The sequence below is a fragment of the Rhinatrema bivittatum genome, chromosome 1 (genome assembly GCF_901001135.1).
Source record: "Rhinatrema bivittatum chromosome 1, aRhiBiv1.1, whole genome shotgun sequence".
Taxonomy (NCBI): domain Eukaryota; kingdom Metazoa; phylum Chordata; class Amphibia; order Gymnophiona; family Rhinatrematidae; genus Rhinatrema; species Rhinatrema bivittatum.
In genome coordinates, this window is record NC_042615.1 from 379,032,032 (window position 1) to 379,046,208 (window position 14,177).

The window sequence follows — 14,177 nt, forward strand, 5'->3', positions numbered from 1 at the left end:
TCCAGGCAGTAGAGAATCTTCAGAGTGTCCAGGAAAATGGGCCCTCGAGGAGCGAGTACCGGTTCCTATCTGTAATCTGAAAGTAAAGAAAAGAGAGCAAGGCCCCCGAGGAGCAGGTACCCCTGGTAAGTCTGAGGAGGCAGAGTAGTTTGGACAGCCAAAGCGAGTCCTTGCTAACTCAGTTTGTTAGCAATTAAGAGACCTTTAAATATTGGAAGTGGATGACGTCATCTCAGGGGGACACCCCTGAGGTTCGCGCTCTTGCTGGTACTTCAATCAGAGCGTGTGCGCCCTAGGTCTTCAGGCAACATGGCGGATCTGCAGTGTCGAGCCGGTCCAGGGACGCTGGAGGGAGACGACATGGAGACGCCGCAGCAGCCAGCCATCCATCAGACCCTGAGGGAGTTGCCACAGAGGTAAAGAGGGTGGAGTGAGGACATCGAGCAGCGACGGTCACAACATCTAGATGCCATACCTGACTTCTTCATGGAGCAATTGGTCCTAGAACTAACAAGAGGTGCAGCTACTTTGGATCTAGACCTCTGTTTATAATACACAGGCAAGTGTCATTATGCTTCTCCTGACCAGATAAGTTAGGAAACTTATATCTAAGGTCAATGGGAGAGGCAATCCTAGGCACTCCTCCACTATTACAAATTGTATTGACTGCTCAGTTGGACTTCAGACATAAAAAATTCTCAGAAGCCTTTTTGGACTCCAGTTCCACCAACAACTTTATCAATGAAGCCCTGATGGAAATATTTAATATATCTCTAGTACCATTGAAAAACTCTGTCTGCATGTCTTTAGTCTATGGAGAACTATTGCCAGGAACTATTGCCAGGAACCTTTCAATATAGCACAGGGCCTATAACATTATGAGTGGGACTACTGCATAAAGAAAGCATCTCCTTTCTCATGCTTTGAAAGATGGTCAACCCTATTCTGCTTGGTCTACCCTGGTTACAATGATACTATATAGTAGGGATGTGAATCGTTTTTTGACGATTTAAAAAAATCGTCTGATATTTTTTAAATCGTCAAAAATCGGTACAGTGCACGATACAATAGAAATTTTCACAATTTATTGTGAAAAAATCGTTACTCCCGTTAGTGTCCACTAAAGATGGCGCCAGCCATCCAGTGCTCCTACCATGTGACAGGGGCCGGCCAGTGGCACAGATACCCTGTCACATGGTAAGGGCAAAGGGCCATCGGCGCCATCTTTATGAGTGGCAGCCGATGGCCCGAGAACGGGAGATCGCTCCCGGGACCACCACTAGAGCACCAGGTAATTTAAAAATGTTTTGGGGGGATCGGGAGGGTGGGAGAAGTTAAGGGGTCATCTTTAAAGGGTCGGGTGGGTTTTTTTTTAATCGGGCCATCAGCGCCATTTTTGAGTGGCAGTCAAAATGGCGCCGATGGCCCGAGAATGGGAGATCAGTCCCCGTGCTCCCACTGGACCACCAGGTACTCGTAAAAAGTTTTTGGGGGGTCGGGGGGGTGGGGGAAGGTAAGGGGTCAATTTTAAAGGTCGGGCCTCACTAAAAAAAACATAACGATGTGAATCGGATCCGATTCCGATTCACATCTCCAGCGATCAGATTTTTTTCTCCCTCCAGCTGAACCCGATCGTTAAGACGATCGGGCACACAATTCACATCTCTACTATCTAGTCATGAACTGGTGAAATGTAGATATGCTGTTCTGGAGAACCCATTGATTTCAGAATTGTAGGCCTTTTGTATATCCTACTATGCAACTTTGCAGATCAGATCTTACAGTTTTCCAATCTTTGCCTTTGCAAATTATCCATATTTTTGTGACATAGTTTAAATGTCAGGCAAAATATTGCCTCAGGGTAGAGTGTACCCACTATCTATCTGCAAGACTGAAACAATGTCTAAATACATCCGATAGAATCTTGAAAAAGGTTTCATCAGACCTTCCTTTTCTCCTGCTGGAGCAGGATTCTTCTTTATTGACAAGAAAGATGGCTTCTTGTGTCCATGTATTGATTACTGGTGTTTGAATGATTACCATAAAAATACTAATGCCCCCTTTCTGTTGATATATGAATTATTTGACCAGCTTCAAGAAGCATCAATCTTCACCAAGTTGGATCTTTGGGATCATACCATTTCATACGCATAAAAGAAGACGATAAATAGGAAACCATCTTTAATACTGAAGATGACCACAATGAGTATTTGGTGATGCCTTTCAGCCTGTGCTATGCCTTGGTGGTCTTCCAGAATTTTTTCAATAGCATATTGAGAGACTTTTACATACTTGTGTCATAGTATATCCAGATATTCTGATCTTCTCATCCAACATTCAATCACACTGTTCTCATGTTAAGGCCATGCTCCAGTGGTTAAGACATCATTCTCTATGTGCAAATTGGAAAAGTATGTTTTTGAACAGTTAGAACTTCCATTCCTGGGTTATGCTATCTCTGTGCAGGGTGTTCAAATGGATCCCTCCAAGCTAATGGCATTTGTGGATTGACACCAGCCAGTGTGCCTCAAGGTGATCCAGCCCTTTCTAGGATTCATTAATTATTACAGGCAGCTCATCCACCATTACTCTACCCTTATTGCTCCTATCACAACCCTTACTAAAACAGGGGCTAATATCAAGGACTATATTAATTTACTATATGTTATATGTATTTTCTGCATCATTTTTATTATTTGCCAAGTTAGTAATGAAATCCTCTTTTGCATGTCACTAGTTTTCAAAGTAAATCAGAAAATGAGTCAGATAAATAAAAAATAGAAAAGAAAATGCACAATATTATACCATTGAATTTTCAGTGTAATGTGCAACTATAAGTTTCTTATTTTAAATGTATCTAAAAAAAAAAAAGGAAAATCTCAGCTGTTAGCTGTATACCAGATGTGAACAGCATTTAATGAAAAGTCTCAAAACACATTTTGTGACTTATCTTGATAAATCTTGTTTGAAAATGAAATGCAGGGAAAACCAGCACATTATTCTGGTGTCTGCAAAACAATGCTGATGTGGCCAATGTTTCACTGTAAAGGCACTTTCAGGGCTATTGTAAAATTGAAACAAAATACACAAAAAGAATGTGGTGAGCAAACAGCATTTAAGGAAAAATGCATTTTCTTCTCTTACACAAACATGAGTTTCAAAGTGACCTCCCAGCCTACAAAGTTCAATAAATGTAACACTCCATTTGTAAAAGAAATTTAAAGACAGAGAAAAAAATCACTGATTTGTCCCATATTTTTGGCACCATACATGGCAAATTATTTCAATCAAACAAGAGAATTCTGAAAAAATAAAATCCAAATGAGCATAGTCAAACTTCAAAATAAAGGCAAGGGGAGGGGAAGCTTGTAAACCCAAGAGCGAATCCTGTTAATCTCAAATACAGCCCATTCACAGATTGGCAATGCTAGCATTTCAACTTCTGGGGCTCAGCAACTGAAGCTAAAAATTCCATTATTGTTTCAATTGCATTAGTTGTCCTCTTGATCCTCTCAACAGGAACTGAAATCAACATGATCAATAACAAAAGAGGACAAGAAATCAAAAACATGGCCATGATTAATGCAATGAGGGATCAACAAACAAACAAACAATTGAGCATTCAGTTTTCTTAATTGGAAACATGAATAAAGTTCTGCCAACTATGGCCTGGATTTTCTATTGACGCACAGCTTTGTGAATCCTGCAGTAACCGGGGGCGGGAGGGGGCGAAGTGGGGGTGGGCCTGCGAAAGCCGGCAGCAATCGCACCACCGTGGTGTTATCGCTGCTGGCTATCGCGCCCAATAGCGCCACCATGAAAGGTGGCGCTATTGGGCGCGCTACTGGCGGTGATAACGGGTCTTACCTTATCGCCGCCAGCGAAGTTACCGCCACATCCACCCCGACGCCGCCCCCACTCCTCCTCTTCCAGTCCCGACTCTGCCCTGACTCCGCTCCTATCAAGGTATCGCGTGCGAAAAGTCCCTTTTTGCATGTGATACAGATAGAAAATGACCCCCCTATGTAAGCAAGGGCCTCTTGGTCTTACCAGTATAAACTTTAGAGCAAGAGCATATTAAAGTATTTATTGTAATGGTAGTGAAATGATATGAGTACTAAATGAAACCAGTCAGAAGATGAAAAAAAAAATCGTATTTGTAAAGACACTGGACAAATAGATCAATGGCCACACTTGAAGTGTCCCAAAGATCTTTGACCTGTCAAATTCTGTTCAGACCGAGAATCATTCCTAGGTTACACTGAGGGAGAGATATGGTCACAGATATTTGTGTCCCAAGTTTAAACCTTCATAATAGGCTAGGCTTTATGTTGAAACAAGTTGTTATGAAACAACCTGCCAATGGGTCCAGATGATCTTCACAATCCCAGTGGATAATGGAGAATGACATAATACACTTGTCACAATATCTTCAGTAGATGTGTCTGAATGGTGATGAAATTATTCATGAATAGTGAAGAGAGCTTTTTCAGAGGTGTGACACAAACAACACTTAAAGGTGAATTTTTAAAGAGTTGCACATGTAAAAATTGGCAGATGGGTGTGCATAGAGCACATATTCGCGTAAATGCTATTTTATAAACCTCAAACATGCACGTGCAAGTAATGGTGTGTGAATACATTTTCTCATATAAAAAAGGGGTGAGACAGGGGTCTTCTAGGGCAGGACCAATATATATGCATGTAAGTTACTATTGTATAGTCTGCCTACGTGACACGCGCATATGTTACCTGCTTATATTTACATCTGCTAATTATTTGGTGTAAGTGAGAATAAAATTCTTTATAGCCAAATACTGACTGGGTGAGAGGTCTGGGTAAACTTGGGGGGAGGTTCAGGCTGAAAAACCAGGAGGCTCTTGATAACCTAGAGATAGACTGGGTAAACTGGTGGACTAGTTTTAAAACTGGTAATTTCCTTCACGGGTGCATGTTACAAAAATTGATGTGTAAAATGTAAGGAAAATATACAAGATAAATCTCCAATGTAAATTACTAAATTAGGAGTACAAATATGGGTGTATAAGAGATTTGAGCCACTTACTCAGATACATTTTGAACTCCCTGGGAAAGTGACAGCTCTGCTGCCACTTAACTGGATGTCTCAAAAACTGCTACATATCAGGCTAAATAATATAGCCGGATAAATGTTAAAATGTTTCTTATTCAGCTATATTGAAAATACATGCTGCATATCTTTTAGATACACTAGCATGTTGTGGATAGATTTAAGAATTTTTTACATAGTGTGTGCACATTTACGCACACAATATAAAATACGTGAGCAAGAAACGTACACACCCCTACACATGCATATAGAGGCGTGTGCGCACATGTTTTAAAGTTATCCTCCAAGAGGGAAACTTTCAAATAACTCCATGGCCTCATTTACGCATGTGCAGAGCGCACGGAAATCTACTACAGTATTTTCTAATTTGCATGTATCAAATACACAGAGATTATTAAATGTGCATATGTGGTAGGGATGTGCATTCGTTTGCGATGAAATAGGAAACAGAGACAATATTTCCTATTTTGTCGCGTTTCGAGGGGGCGACGAAACAATAAGAAAACCCCATGAAATGTCCTGTGGTTTTCTTATTGTTTTTTTGGGGGGGAGAAAGGGCACATTAAAAAAACAAACAAACCCCAAACCCACCCCAACCCTTCAAATTTAATTAATTGCAACCCCCCCCTCCCGACTCCCCCCCCCCAAGACTTATTGAATGTCCCTAGTGGTCCAGCGGGGTCCCAGGAGCAATCTCCCCCTCTCAGGCCGTCGGCTGCCACTAATCAAAATGGCGCAGATGAAATTTGGTCGTTTGGGTAAGTGGGCACAAGTGTGGAACCCATTGGATGATTATGTTGCCTTGCTTTAATCTGTAGGCTCAGGTTGTGCTACTCCCTTTTCTCCTTTTGCAGTTCCTAATGCGGTGTGTTTTTTTTTTTTTTGTTTTTTTTTCCTGTTATTTATGCTTTGTGGTTATGTTCTATGAGTGCTCGGTTATGTTACATATCATTGTACTGTGGACTGTATTCTTTTGTTTTGTATGTTATAACTCAATAAAAATATTTCAACTAAAAAAAAAATGGCGCAGATGGCCCTTTGCCCTTACCATGTGACAGGGGCTATCGGTGCCATTGATCGGCCCCTGTCACATGGTAGGAGCAATGGATGGCCTGTGGCGGGCTGATAACGAAGGGTTCGGCTAAATCACTTCTCTAATATGTGGATCCCAAAACATGGAATTAATTTTCAACATACTATCATAGCAATTTTCAAAAGCTCACTTATGCGCTTTTGTCATGGGGTGTAATTCCTTTGGGCTGTGGCATTGTTGATTCTGCCCAAGATGCAGGAATGGCTGGGCCCTCACCAACAGCAGGTGAACACAATCTGGGCTGGGGCCAGGACGAAGGCTTCACCAATACCAGTCTCTCCTCCTGCAGGTTGAACCTTTGGTTTCTGAGCCTGGCTGGACTTGGGCAAGGGTCCACAGCTAGGGGGGGCAGTGCAAGTGACAGGGCAGGCACAGTTAGACAGTGTTGGAAGGCATGTGAGGATTGAGGCAGGCAGCAAACAGCCAGAGTCGGTTATCAGGCAAATAGGTCAGGGCAGGTGGAAATCAGGCAGGGTTGGTAATTAGGCAAGAGGTCAGACAATAGAAGATCAAGCCAACGGAATGCAAGGCAAGGAAAAAAGGAGCAAGAATAGGACCAAGGCAAGGCAAAGGCAGAGACTGGAGCAAGGCAAGGCAAAAGGAGGATCTGAGGCAACTAGCACTGCAGGAGCAGGACAACCTTATAGTTATTCTGTAAAAGTTGTTATATTGGTTACACTGTAAAGCTCTGTTGCTGACTCCATGTTGTCTGTAAACCGATATGATGTCCAACAACGAATGTCGGTATAGAAAAACCTTAAATAAATAAATAAAATAAATAAATAAATAAATAAATAAATAAATAAATAAACCTGTTGCTGAGGTAGTGAGTAAGGCTCAGGCTGCCATATAAATATCAAGTCACTGTGACATCATTTGAGACCGTCCCTTGGGTACATCTCACCAGTGGTCCTTAACCACTGCAGAGCGTGTGCACCTAAAAAGGGGCACATTTGCAGAGGATTCCAGCATCTGCATGTGAAATCTTTAGAAAATCAGGCCTTAAGGAAATAATTTTCAAAGGAGTTAAGCATGAAAAGATAATATACTATTTTAACAATTTTCAAAAGCCCATTTATGTTTTAAAACTTTACTTACATAGGAATATCCTAATGATAATTCAATAGCACATTTTGTAGCATTTTTCAAAAGCCTACTTACACATGAAACATTCATTTATACATGCGTGCCGCCCGCAACAGCCCTATGGCGTGGCCCTCTCACATTTTCAGACGGACTCCAGCTCCTGGCTCCTCCTCACTGGTGGCAGTGGGCCGCCAGCTCCGACCTCGGGTTCCCTCCAGTGCCTCCGGCCCAGCCACACTACCCAGTGTTGCCAGCCAAGATGTCCCTGTTCGTCGAACCTCTCTGCGTGGCCCACAGAGAGATGCCACCATCAGCGCCGCAGCTCTTCCTAGGCGTGTGCACATGCATCATTGATTCCTTTAAAGGGTCCGCGGCGGGAACCTGGCCGCAGACCTGGATGCTGAAGTCAGACTCTTCAGCGTATAAAAGCTCAGGCCTCACTCCATAGCGTTGCCTTTGCAACAGGTCTCCTCGTACTCTGAGTACTCGTTGCTGATCCTAGAATCGTCTCTTCATATGTGTTATCCAGTGGTTCCCAGTTCCTGTTCTCCTTGTTCCTGTTTTGTCTATGTGTTGGGCCCAAAAATTTTTATTTTTTACCCCACTCCCCACACCAATTTTAATTTCTTATTTTTAAGCTCGTTTATGAACCTCTATGGAATGAGTACATCAACAAGATAGTGAAAAACCTGCTACCAATGTTTTGGATCTCGTTATTGATGTCATTTTAAATGAGGTACAATTCTGCCGACACATATACATTACATAGGGGGTCATTTATCAAAATGCGGTAAGGCATTTTCGCATGCGATAGGCCCTTAAAGCATGCAAAAACGTGTTTACCACATGCGATCGCACCATATCGTATGGTGCGATGCAAATTCCAAAAATAGGTGGAGTTAGGGGCAGAGTTAGCCTGCCTGCGAAGAGCTAACGCACAGCCATAATGCTGATTTTAACAACACCTCTTTAGATTGTGATAGCTGCTGTGATGTTTCATTGCCATTTGCGATGTGTCCCATAAGGCTTATTTCAGACAATTTGAAGGATAGAGAGAGAGAGAGAGAGAGAGAGAGAGAGAGAGAGAGAGAGAGAGAGAGAGAGAGAGAGACTGGCCATAATGGCATGGCCCATAGGCAGGTATTTGTATCCCTAGGGTAGGCCCACCTAGTAACTCGAGGTGGGGATTAGGTAAGTGTGTAGGGGGTTAGGGGCCACTTTGACATGCTACGTGACACCAACGAACAGAACAGTGGTCTCTTGTGAAGATTTGCTGGCCTTCGGAGTGAGGAAACTCACTCCAAGATGAGTGAGTTTCCTCACTCCGAAGACCAGCAAATCTTCACAAGAGACCACTGTTCTGTTCGTAGGTGTCACATAGCATGTCAAAGTGGCCCCTAACCCCCTACACACTTACCTAATCCCCACCTCGAGTTACTAGGTGGGCCTACCCTAGGGATACAAATACCTGCCTATGGGCCATGCCATTATGGCCAGTCTCTCTCTCTCTCTCTCTCTCTCTCTCTCTCTCTCTCTCCCTTGTGTGTCTAGGACCATTAACAATGGTCCCCTGGTGGTTGAATGACAGAAATACAACAGGTCTGGTATCGCAATTTGCACTAACTTAGCTCTTCGCTCAAATTGCAATAAATCCTATATTAGCATTAAAAACACCCCTTTTGCTATCGCAAGCGGTACTTACTGCATTTTGATAAATGACCCCCATAGGTTTTTAAGATACAAATCCATTTTATACATTAGTTGATTATTAATTTATTTTCTCCTGATAGGCTTGAGAGATTGAAAGTGTATCTTGAATGAGAGAATTTGTTTTTCACAGGTAAAAACCAATTATAAACTGTGCCATGGTCTTGCTGTTAAATACGTTCTTCATCTTGCTACTGTCCATTTTTTCACAAATTGACTTATATGATTGTACTTTCCTGCATGTTTTTTAGTCTGTATTCATTTTAATTTGTATATCTGAGCATTTTCTGTGATTTCTAATGATATTAACATTATTTATGTGATAATTATTTTATTATAGCCCCTGAAGCAACCCTTCACTGGGCGAAATGCAGGCCTAGAGTTGGGCATTCATGGATTAATTGTTTCTTAATAAATATTTTTGAGGACTTTCGGCATCTTCTCATTTTCATTCCTCATGGCTTTGTTAGACCATCTTCCTTCTTGTTTTGTGGACCTGTCCCTTTTAAGGAAGATGTCCTTCTCACCATGGAAGGACATCCTAAGCTTAGGTGATGGACAACTCAATGATCTACCATCGGAACCTTTTTTCAAAAATAAGGTTTTTGTAGACTTCTTGAAGAAGTGGAAAGACTCGATTAACTTAAGTAAAAGTCTGGTGAGGAGCAACTTACATGCATCAACACTTCTGGATTATTTTCGTTACAAATGGATACCAAGAGGCCTAAGTATCAACAAACCTCCTAGCATGTTCCTAGAGGATACTGCATTTATGAACTCATGGGAGGCTATACTTAACAAATGCTCCTTAGACCTTATGATTTTAATTATTAAAACATCAAGATCCAGAGAAGAAAGGCTCAAAAGTGAATTGGATGAGCAGCTTGACTTCCTCAAAAAGAATGATCTCTGCTTCAATATCATTTATAGTGGCTATAAGAAAAATTTAGAAAGTTTCACAAAATAACTTAAATCTCTGAAAAATGATAAATTAAAAAGAGATGAAACAGATTACAAAAACAATAAGATTTATCAATGGCATGGTTTTAATAAACCTTTTGTTATAAATGACAAGGAATTTCCACACACTACTAAAAAAAGACACTTTGAGGAAAGACAAGCTAAGAGAAGTGACCTAAGCCCTAATTTAAATAAGAACGCTAAGCATATACGCAGTACAACAGATGATGAAATAGATCCATCGGCACCCCTCTTTAGCACAGATACAGATTAAGTCAGACATGATAAAGGTGACTCTCATATATCTCAGTTAGGAAAATGTGGGGGAAGAATTCAGAAAAAGATCTACCTAATAACAAAAAGTGGGAATCCTCTTTTTTCAGAGAAAGAGGAGGATGGAGCATGAGTGGTTGAGGTTAAGAACATAAGAACATAAGAAAATGCCATACTGGGTCAGACCAAGGGTCTATCAAGCCCAGCATCCTGTTTCCAACAGTGGCCAATCCAGGCCATAAGAACCTGGCAAGTACCCAAAAACTAAGTCTATTCCATTTTACCATTGCTAATGGCAGTGGCTATTCTCTAAGTGAACTTAATAGCAGGTAATGGACTTCTCCTCCAAGAACTTATCCAATCCTTTTTTAAACACAGCTATACTAACTACACTAACCACATCCTCTGGCAACAAATTCCAGAGTTAAATTGTGCGTTGAGTAAAACAGAACTTTCTCCGATTAGTTTTAAATGTGCGCCATGCTAACTTCATGGAGTGCCCCCTAGTCTTTCTATTATCCGAAAGAGTAAATAACCGATTCACATCTACCAGTTCTAGACCTCTCATAATTTTAAACATTTCTATCATATCCCACCTCAGCCGTCTCTTCTCCAAGCTGAAAGTCCTAACCTCTTTAGTCTTTCCTCATAGGGGAGCTGTTCCATTCCCCTTATCATTTTGGTAGCCCTTCTCTGTACCTTCTTCATCGCAATTATATCTTTTTTGAGATGCGGCGACCAGAATTGTACACAGTATTCAAGGTGCGGTCTCACCATGGAGCGATACAGAGGCATTATGATATTTTCTGTTTTATTCACCATTCCCTTTCTAATAATTCCCAACATTCTGTTTGCTGTTTTGACTGCCGCAGCACACTGAACCGACGATTTCAATGTGTTATCCACTATGACGCATAGATCTCTTTCTTGGGTTGTAGCACCTAATATGGAACCCAACATTGTGTAATTATAGCATGGGTTATTTTTCCCTATATGCATCACCTTGCACTTATCCACATTAAATTTCATCTGCCATTTGGATGCCCAATTTTTCAGTCTCACAAGGTCTTCCTGCAATTTATCACAATCTGCTTGTGATTTAACTACTCTGAACAATTTTGTGTCATCTGCAAATCTAATTATCTCACTTGTCATATTTCTTTCCAGATCATTTATAAATATATTGAAAAGTAAGGGTCCCAATACAGATCCCTGAGGCACTCCACTGTCCACTCCCTTCCACTGAGAAAATTGTCCATTTAATCCTACTCTCTGTTTCCTGTCTTTTAGCCAGTTTGCAATACACGATTTAGAGTCTCAAAATGGCGGCGATCGGCGCCATTTTGAGTATTGGGATCGGACGGACAGTGTGAAAGGAGGTCGCTCCCAGACCCCCGCTGGACTTTTGGCATGTCTTGTGGGGGTCAGGAGGCCCCCCCAAGCTGGCCAAAAGTTTAGGTTGGGTCCAACGTGGGTCCCGGAATGACCTCCTGCCACATGACCTGTCACGTGGTAGGAGCACAAGATGGCGCCGGTGACCATGTGACAGGGGCTGACCAATGGCACCGGCAGCCCCTGTGACACAGGCTATTGGCGCTGTGAGGAAACCACAAACGAGTGCAGGGATGGCTTCCTGACTCCCCGCTGGACCACCAGGGTGTTTTGGTAAGACTTGGGGGGGAGGGTCAGGAGGGTGGGGGGTTGTAGTTAATTTAGTAGTAACGTATTTACAGATCGACAACTTATTGAATTCGCCATACGTTCGCATTGAACGGAATTGACCCCCCACGAATACGTATCGCGTACGCAACGAAAACTTTTTGCCTGCACATCTCTAATACTTGGATTTTCAGAAGGCGTTTGACAAAGTTCCTCATGAGAGGCTTTTAGGAAAAGTAAAAAGTCATGGGAAGGTCCTTTCATGGATTGCATACTGGCTAAAAGACAGGAAACTGTGAGTAGGATTAAATGGACAATTTTCTCAGTGGAAGGGAGTGAGCAGTGGAGTGCCTCAGGGATCTGTATTGGGACCCTTACTTTTCAATATATTTATAAATGATCTGGAAAGAAATACGACGAGTGAGATAATCAAATTTGCAGATGATACAAAATTGTTCAGAGTAGTTAAATCACAAGCAGATTGTGATAAATTGCAGGAAGACCTAGTGAGGCTGGAACATTGGGCATTAAAATGGCAGATGAAATTTAATGTGGATAAGTGCAAGGTGATGCATATAGGGAAAAATAACCCATGCTATAATTACACAATGTTGGCTTCCATATTAGGTGCTACAACCCAAGAAAGAGATCTAGGCGTCATAGTGGATAACACATTGAAATCGTCAGTTCAGTGTGTTGCGGCAGTCAAAAAAGCAAACATAATGTTGGGAATTATTAGAAAGGGAATGGTGAATAAAACAGAAAATATCATAATGCCTCTGTATTGCTCCATGGTGAGACCGCACCTTGAATACTGTGTACAATTCTGGTCGCCGCATCTCAAAAAAGATATAATTGCAATGGAGAAGGTACAGAGAAGGGCTACCAAACCGATAAGGGGAATGGAACAGCTCCCCTATGAGGAAAGACTAAAGAGGTTAGGGCTTTTAAGCTTGGGGAAGAGACGGCTGAGGAGGGATATGATAGAGGTGTTTAAAATTATGAGAGGTCTAGAACGGGTAGATGTGAATCGGTTATTTACTCTTTTTCAGATAATAGAAAGACTAGGGGGCACTCTATGAAGTTAGCATGTGGCACATTTAAAACGAATCAGAGAAAGTTCTTTTTTACTCAACGCACAATTAAACTTGGAATTTGTTGCCAGAGGATGTGGTTAGTGTAGTTAGTATAGCTGTGTTTAAAAAAGGATTGGATAAGTTCTTGGAGAAGTCCATTACCTGCTATTAATTAAGTTGACTTAGAAAATAGCCACTGCTATTACTAGCAACGGTAACATGGAATAGACTTAGTTTTTGGGTACTTGCCAGATTCTTATGGCCTGGATTGGCCACTGTTGGAAACAGGATGCTGGGCTTGATGGACCCTTGGTCTGACCCAGTATGGCATGTTCTTATGTTCTTATGATTATTTTATTATAGCCCCTGAAGCAGCCCTTCACTGGGCAAAACTCAGGCCTAGAGTCAGGCATTCATGGATTAATTGTTTCTTAATAAATATTTTTGAGGACTTTCGGCATCTCCTCATTTTCATTCCTCATGGATTTGTCTATGTGTTGGACTGACTCTTTGGATTTGACTACCGCTAAGCCTGACTATTCTTCAGCCACTATCCATCCCCGGTTCTCTGCTATGCCTGACTACTCTTTAGCTCCTCTCTAGCCTGGGACCTCCGCTACGCCTGACTACTCTTCAGCCACTCTCCAGCCCCGGCCCTCCGCCATGCCTGATTACTCTTCAGCTTCTCTCCAGTCCCTGATCTCTGTGCCCTGACCACTGCCTTGATTGTCTTCACCTGCCTTCTTCGTGCCCTGACCCTTGCTTTGCATGACTACGCTACAGACTTTCCTGAGTCTAAAGTTCCACGTTGCTTGCTACAACTTCCACTCACCGCCGGCTCTGAACCTAGCCTGTCAGTGACACCTCCTCTCACCTATCCTCTGGACGTGGACTTACCAAGCTTAAGCCTTCCTTTGCTCAAATGCCTCCAGTTCCTCATCGTTCCTTTGGCACCTGAGTTCCAGTACTGAATCCAGTCCAGGATAGGACTCCACCATCTACTGGCTGCTGTCTTTGGGCTGAATTGCCTTTCATCTCAAGCTAACCTCAAGGCCCACCTAAGTCTGGCCGGCCCCGGCACCCAAAGGCTCAACCCGAGGGGAATGAGGGCTGGTATAGGTGAAGCTCCAGTAGCCTCTAGCTACTGGAGCTTCACCTATACCTGTTGACGGTGGGAACCCGGAGGCCCTTGCCTGCGGGTTGCGTCAACCTCACCTCAGCCCAAGGGTCCAAC